At 40.5% G+C, this 8,422-nt stretch overlaps 1 long non-coding RNA gene across 2 annotated transcripts; it reads left to right on the forward strand.

Annotated features, from left to right (window-relative positions):
* Positions 1-1,462: 1,462 nt before the first annotated feature.
* LOC127379784 (uncharacterized) lies at positions 1,463-7,138 on the forward strand. 2 transcript variants are annotated; one of them, XR_007888357.1, is made up of 3 exons: positions 1,463-2,375; positions 5,705-5,811; positions 6,136-7,138. It is a non-coding gene; the product is annotated as an uncharacterized LOC127379784 (long non-coding RNA). The 2 variants fall into 2 exon arrangements; XR_007888358.1 differs by having other exon boundaries at positions 5,721-5,811.
* The last annotated feature ends 1,284 nt before the right edge of the window (positions 7,139-8,422 follow it).

An 8,422-nucleotide genomic window follows, 5' to 3' on the forward strand; every position in this document is an offset into this window, starting at 1 on the left:
TTTTTGAGCTTGGACATGAAATGTGACAGGTGGAGTAATTTTTTTACCGGGTAGCGATTCATAAGCTTTGAACTAGAACATTAGTATTTTGTTCTTTCTTAGAGGGACTTCATGTGAGATAATTACTTTAATTTCTGATCTACAGCACTTGTCATAATTTCAAGGCATTTGCGTTTTCTTAGGCAGTAACTTGCCTTCACATGGTGGGAAGGCATGCAAATGAGCCCCCAGAGCTGAAGGCTGTTATCTTATCAGGACCAAACATGACTGTGCTCTGCTGTGGCTGCACAGAGATGTAAACAGGTTGACCATGACTTGCAAAACTCCACCTGAACCCCAGAATCCAAATTTTTCCAACCCTTTCTTAGGTGACACGGGGAGAAGTAGGTAACATGCAGAGGTACAACACACTCCGCAGGACATTGCTCCCTTGAGCAACTCACAAGCCCTGAACTGGCCCAGAGTGTTTTGAAAGGTTAGTCAACAGCGGACTGCTCTGATGAGTGCTGTCTCTTGAAACCCCAACCCCAACAGTAGCAGCTTGCTTGGCAAAAGCAGGTAGAGAAGACATTGCTCCAAAGCTCCTATAAATGGTCACATCCTTTAGAAAGACTGTAGGGTCTTGACCTCCTGTAGAGTACACTGTACCACAGACAACAGCCTTGCACAAAGTCCTAGAACAATCTGTTATGTACTCAGATAGTCTTTGAGTCAATATAGCCAGAATTTGCTAGATAGACAGAAAGGTGAGGATTTTGTACAGGGGAAAAGAGATCACAGTGGCACATGAAGCAGTAAGAGAAAATTAATTTCCTAAGCTAAACAGCAGATGGAAAACACCTTGCAGGGATTTCAAGGTCATGTTTGCAACTCTCCTTATCAGGAAATAAGTGTGTGTGCAAACAAGTACCCAGACAAATTTGATTCTCACCCACCCTTCTGGTAGAGCAGCAGCCCTTCCTTCCTTCTGCCTTCCTTCTTCCTCGCTCCTCCAAACTCTTGTTAATGCAGCTGGTCTCTTCTGGGAACTAAAGACCCTATGTGAGCTTGCAAACAAGATATAGGGCCTCATTTTAGGAAAGATATAAAATATGCAGTAAGAACTGACACCTACATAGTCACAGGCTGCTTTTCATGAGTACACTCAAGCCTAAGATATGTTTGTTCAGGTTGGATATTGAATCTGGCACAAGGCATAAGGTATCAGGAGGCTGCTGTGTGGCCCAGGCTGTTTAAATAAGTCTTCACTGGCTTTTTTAGGTGTTTTTGCAGTGTGTTTTGAAAAGCTCCCAGGCCAAGTAAGCCCTAGCTGGAACATAACTCAGGCTCCAACAAGTACCTAAGACCCGTACTGTCATGAAGTGCAACATTGACACATTTGACTGAGAAAAAAAAAAGTCTCAGAAAGTGTTGTAATCATTTGACAGTAGCAAGAAGAGCACCAGAATTTTTTGCTGAGTAGTTATGTCAGCTTAGTCCCTGACTAGGCAGCTTGCTCTGTTTCAGCCCTTCTTTAGTACTTCATCCCCGTTGAGGGAAGACTGAGCGGGGGATCTCATCAGTGGGCACAAATAGCTGAAGGAAGATGCAAAGAGGACAGAGCCAGGCTCATTTCTGTGGTGCCTAGTGACAGGACCAAGGAAATGGGCACAAACTGAAAAACAGGAGACTCCATCTGAACACCAGAAAACACTTTTTCACTATGAGGGTAACTGAGCACTCGCACAGGTTGTCCAGAGATCTTTTGGAATCTCCATCCCTACAGATATTAAAAAGCCATCTGGACATGGTCCTGAGCAACCAGCTTTAGGTGGCCATGCTTGAGCACAGGGGTTGGACCAGATAATATCCAGAGTTCATATCCTTCTTCAAATATCCTGACTTCAACCTTTCTGTGACTCTGTGAAGGGAAAAAGGAAAAGAAACAGTGTGTTCCTGAGATATAATTTCAAAGTGGTTTCAAGAAGCTCCTACCTTGCACAGTGAGAAACTCAACTCCAAAAGATTTCTTTAAAAGTTTGTAAGTCTCCTCCAGTGCTGGCAGAACCAGTCTCCACAGATTTGGATCATCAGCTGTCCAAAGAAGGGAGAGGGAAAGCAGGAACAGTAGGAAACTGGCTATTCTGTCCTGGGCAACACCTCTTAAGACAAAAAATTAACAAAGAACCAAGTTATCAGGGAATGACACCATATAATCAGTACCATCATTCCCATAATAAGTTCCTGATTTCCAAAGACACTTTGCAATTGTCATATTGCAGTTTTCAGCAACTTTCCTCCTCTGAGAAGAGATGACCACTACTTTGTGCATCATTTAATGCTCTGTTTTTGAGAAGAAACTCCACCAGACTCAGACCCAGTACAGAGAATGGCAGGTATATTTCTCTCTTTTTTTCGCATGTTGATGGCGAGACCTCTTTCTGTGTCTTATTTGCCCTGGGTTACCTTTTGCTGTGTGTAGCAATTTGGGGCTTTTTGTGACTTTCACAGAACTAAGCTAGAGATAAAATCAAAAGTAGAGTTAAAATTGCATTTTCCTTTTGGTATGAGTTGTGCACATAAACCATGACTCATCACAGCTTGCAGTCACACCCAAGCACACAATGAGCTGACTAGCCAGTAGCTTGAGAACAGGAGAGAAATCCAGATAGACACAGCAGATGGGTGAAGATTAGCTCCCTCCTCTCACTGGATCACCACAGCGACAAACAAACAATCACTCCAGTTTCTCAACTGAGCCTCCAACTCAGTAACGAGTCCCAGAAACTGAACAGCTTCTGTTGTGGGGCATTTAATGTGCAGCTCTAAACAGAAGCAGGCACTGAATCAATTTTTCATCTCATGACAAATGGGAAAAGGTACAACCTCAGAAAAATAAATCCCCTTTTCAGGAAGCTGTAATGGTAGAGTTAATACGTTGAACAGTTAAACTGTCTTCCTGGCAAGTCACTGTGTGATCAATACAGCAGTACAAGGTTACTATAAGAATCTGATGCTGTGAAATTAAAACCTACCCAAGTATTTGAATGTACAGTTCTTTCCTAAAGTTGCTATGCTTTCCAATCTTAGCCAGTTCTTCAAACACATCATTCACTTTTACAATCATCCTGTGTAGCAAGCTGGGTGACAATGAAGAATTTATTTAAGCTAAAGAGTAGCTTAATTAGGTACTTTAAAAAATACATTTTACCATGCTGCAAAAAGTCACACGTTGTCTCTCCTTTATGCCACTGTCAGACATTTCCAAGAGCAACTGCAGTTTCATTGTTCTCCATTCTGGTCCTGGAATATTTACAGTAGCCTTGAGAGAGCTTAAGTGTAGGTCCTCCAGAAATTTTCTACCAAAACAGTTCAAAAATAATCTGTCTTCAGGCATTAGGCCCAAAATGTAAATATGGTTAGATGCACTGGAATAACAATTCATTTCCACATTTCCTTTCAGAATGCCGGAAATGTTTTTTTCTAATGCCAGAAAACTTAGCCTTTTGAATCATTTAACCAGTGTTTTTGTTGTTCATCTGTACATCTTGGTTGTGTCTGACCTCTGGGATGATTGTAATAGAAAAACATTCAGCCTTTCTTTCCTTTCTTCACTATGACTCAACATCCTTCTCCTCTCAGGGGTATGACTACAGTTCTTAGGGAATCAGGCCAAAGTTTCAAACTTTCAAGTATTGCAGAGATTTAAGAATCTATATGTGTGTGAGAGAAGCCACTTCTTTCCTACTTTCAGGCGTCTCACCCACAAACACTTTTGTAATTTAAGGAAACTCAGGGTACCTCCTTCCACAGATAGAATGCATGTTTCCTGGGTTTTCATCTGGGGTGGGGAGGGTTTGCATTTTACTAGCAGAGCAACAAACCAGTACTCCAGATAGCCCTGATAATGTAGCACTAAGTAGCATACTCCTCAGAGCAGTTTAGGGTAAAAGCAAGAGAAGAGCCCTGAACTCACATGGGAATAAAGCACTACCAGCTCTTGGTCCTCCTAAACTAAGGGTGTGCAGTGAGGCCATCCCAAGTCACTAATTCAGGAGTCTACCAATTACTGTAGTACAAATTAAACTGATGGGCTCTTATTTCCCTAGTACCATAAAAGGTATTTTCTGATGACTCCCTTACTCAGTATGACCCTTTCATGGGGGAAGAGCACACGTAAACAGTGGGGGTTGCTGTGCATTTAGTTTGTGGTCCTGTGAATGCACATTCTCAGCCCCTCAAGCAATAGGTGCTTCACCAGGTCTCCTTCCATCTTACCAAAACCTCGGTGCTTCCATGAATCTGCTTGCTGATCTGCATCTGGTTGAAATCTCAGTTTCTGATGGTTTTAGGATTAGTGGTTTTCTGCTGCAGAGAGCTCATTCATCTAAAGCCCACGCAGCTGCGATCCCACAGCATTACTCCAGACTGCAAACACTCATCCAGCCCCAGATGACATACACTGGCTTTCCCACACACCCGAAGGTTTCCTCCCAGGCTTCAAAAGAGCCACTGTGTGATAATGCCTGGTCTGGACAGCCTGACTGCAATAATTTCACCTCACCTCCTTAACATTTCTGGGGTTTTCCCAGGTCCCTTAGGTCAGGCATTGCTGTCTGACAAAATTACAGCCATTGCCAGTTTCACTCCAGGCTTCCAGGAAAGAAAGCAAGTCCATTTTTCATTATTAAATTGTTTTCCTCTTTCAACCTAAGTGCCAGGATGGGGCTTTTTTAGCTGTCCTGCTGCAATTCTCATTCTTTGACCTTTTCATTCACCTCCCTCAGCCTATCTAAGCCGACTTCATTTTTCACAGCTAGATGATTTTAAATCTGTTTCCCACAGTTTTGCTATTGTTTACACAGAATCACAGAATCACTTAGGCTGGAAGAGACCTTCAAGATCATTGAGTCCAGTCATTAACCCTATTCTACCAAATCCAGCACTAAGCCATATCCCCAAGCACCACATCTATACGACTCTTAAACACATCCAGGGATGGTGACTCAATCACCTCCCTGGGCAGCCTGTTCCAACATCTGACAACCCTTTCAGTGAAAAAGTTCTTCCTAACATCTAGTCTAAACCTCCCCTGGTGCAGCTTGAGGCCATTTCCTCTTGTTCTATCACCAGTTACTTGAGAGAAGAGACCAGCACCTACCTCTTTACAATGTCCTTTCAGGTAGTATAGAGGGCAATGAGGTCTCCCCTCAGCCTCCTTTTCTTCAGACTAAATAGCCCCAGTTCCCTCAGCTGCTCCTCATAAGTCTTGTTCTAAAGGCCCTTTACTGGCTTTGTTGCCCTTCTTTGGGCATGCTCCAGCACCTTGATGTCTTTCCTATATTGAGGTGCCCAAATATTTACAAGTGGTTTATAACCCTTCTCACAGAATTGGAAAAAAAAATAAATTCTCATTCTTTGCAATAAAAAAAAAATATATTTTTTTTCCCCTACTGAAATACTACTGTTTAATTTAAGGTTGATGTTTCTAAAAACAATATCTGAAAAAACCTGGTTTTTAATTGAGAGGACAGTTTTCATTTAAAGAAGCTTTGATGACAGTTTGGACCAAATTAGCTTTGGATTTAAGATAATATCAGTCATAATTGCATTTAAAAAGACCATTTACTGTAATAGGATTTACTTTTGATGAAAAGCATTTTTTCCTCTTTTTTTTATAAACAGGGAATTTAAAAATATTTTCCCATGATTAACAGTTTCCCAGTTTTATCGTTTCCCAGAATGAACAAAAGACTTATCTCAGCAAGAAACCATGAAAAACAAGTGGCATATCCTAAGAACGAGAACAGTACCACAGGCATACAGCAACAGGTAGTATGGAAATAAAATGTAAAATAATGTATTTAAAGACTTTAAAATTAATTTTAAACTAAGATTCAGATTTTCAGCTTGTACATATTGACATATCTGTGTGGTTTCAGTCACTTAAATACATCACATACCATAGTAGCTCCTTGATAGCTCAATTTACACTTAGAAATCTATGTTATCTCAGTGTAGATTAAAGAAACAGCCTCTGTGTTTGCAAGTTCACAGTGGTGAGTGGTTTGGTTTTCATCTACTGGGGTGTAAATGGACTAGTCTTCTATATGATGCCTACAGAAGTCATATTTGACATGGTTATGTGTACAACAGGGTCTTCAGCCTCTGCCCCATGAAGCCAGGGTGGCAGCTTCCACCAGGTGGCTTTCTGACACCTCTTGTGCTGTCAATGAGTGCAAAGGTATAGCAGAAGCAGACCATGAACTTCAGGAGTTGCTTCAGCAAGACCAGTTGGGATCTTTTCCCACTCCATCTGCCATCACTGTGTGCATGTCTTGCAGATGTGCAAGACAGTTTCTGTACGTATGCATGGAAAACCTTCTGCTCTGGGGATATACTCTAATTGCTGCACATGCACAAACATAACTTACTGCTTGCAACACTTCCAGGAAAGATGGGTGTTTAGCACCTCAGTGGCTTCACAACCCTTTAGCTCAAGAGAATTCTGAACAACCTCGAGCAGTATGGGGGCACAGGTTCAATTAATGCATAGTCCTCTGAGAATAATGCCCCTAGCCTAGCCTCAGGTATCCACATTCCCACCACAGACAAAGGTGTGGGACAGGATCTCCAAAAGGAGTTTCATCATGCCTTTCTCAGACACCTACCATAGAAAGGGAAGAATTACCCCTTGGAGATGCCTATCTAGTCCCATTGACTGCAGGGGAGCCTAGATAAGCAGCATAGACTAGACAGCTAAATTTTTAGATGGATAAAGATAAGCAAGATGAATCTCACCTTCAGTTTTGGGCTATGTTGCAATTTACCTCTGCAGAATTTATTAGCCAAGTTTCTATGACATGAAATCAGCTTCAACATAAGATGAGAAGGCAAGGGCAGAAGGTATCACATACATTAAAGATGGCCTAAGTGTTCCTTATTTTAGGCTGTGCCTTGTAGTCAACATAACTAACCTCCAGGGATTAGACCACTTCAATCTCTCTGGGCCGTTACCCATCCATAGACTAGCCAGAGCTCTGTGAAATCAAGTAACAAACTGAGGTTGCTGCATCTACTGTGCCAGAAGCAGTGAACAACACTAGCAAAGAAACAGCCATAGCCAGGCTTCATAGGGAAATAATAGCATTTGATATAAAGGGACTTGAAATTCCTTCAATGTCATGACTGTATAAAATAAAATAAAAATCTAATGGAAAAATATGGACTCTTTTTTTTTTCTCCTGATGATATTATTTCTGTTATCATGCTCACTAACTCTGTGAGCATTTATTATCTCAGTTGTATTGTTTTATCTTCAAAATATTCATTATTCCTCTGCAGGAAGACATGCTTCCTTCTTCTTCAGCTTTGCTCCCAGATCTCTTTTCTGCTGGTTTTACTTCTCCTTTTTAGGAAAGGAATGGACTTGTTTTTCCTCCCCCCCCCCCCCTCCAGTTGTGTCTAATTTCAATGAGGAAAGTACTTATTTAATTCTTCAGTCTGACTATGAGTGAGAAGCAACCTATTACGCCAGAATTTTATTCCCCATTGTGCGGGAAGTCAGCATTGCATCATCTCCAAGATCAAGAGTTGAAGATCCCTTCTTGGTAGGGTCAGTCTAAGATTTGGTAGCCAATCTGCAAAGTAAGAGTTCTATTTGTTTTTATTTACTTCTTTTTGTTTTGATTTATTTCTTATCTCTTCCCCACAAAAAAAAAAAACAACTTAAGTGTAAGACCAGGAAAAACCTTCAAATCCTGCTTATCTAGTAGTTGGTATTTTGAGTTTTCTGGTTATGTTTAAACATCAAGAACATCCTGTATTTCTACAATTCAGTTTTTGCCATCTAAAAGTTGTTTTAAAGTTGTTTTCTTCACATCTGAGTACTATCAGATTGAGGATTACCAACACATGTAAGAGAATGAGAACAAGTCATAGAAAACATAAAAGGAACTGTAGAAACTTAGATTCAGAATACATTAAAAACTGGCAGTATTGAAATTTCAAGAAAAAAGGTACTATTTGGATATCATTATCAAATAGCTACTCTTAAATTTACTTGCCAGTAAATTGCTCATGTTACTTTGTCATGAAACATTAGCTGTACTGAGAAATGTACTGACAAACTAATCACTAAAAATAATTAAATGCTACCTTTTTAATGAGGTGACAGGCAGTTATCAAACAATCATTGAAGAAAAATCTGTATTAGCCTCTGTCAAAACTGAAAGATGCAGAATTTTGTTCAATACACCCTCCCTCCACTGTGTGATTTTGCTGAATCCTGTTTGAGATCAAAAACATGTAGCAAATTTGGGCCACTAATAATTTCTTGCTTGATCAAAATACGGGAGTTGTATAAACACAGGAATAACAGTTGTGTTACAGATGAGAAAAACTGTAAGATAGGTTATTTTGATTTATGAAGCACTGGATATAA

Source organism: Apus apus, chromosome 1, assembly GCF_020740795.1.
Source record: "Apus apus isolate bApuApu2 chromosome 1, bApuApu2.pri.cur, whole genome shotgun sequence".
Classification (NCBI taxonomy): domain Eukaryota; kingdom Metazoa; phylum Chordata; class Aves; order Apodiformes; family Apodidae; genus Apus; species Apus apus.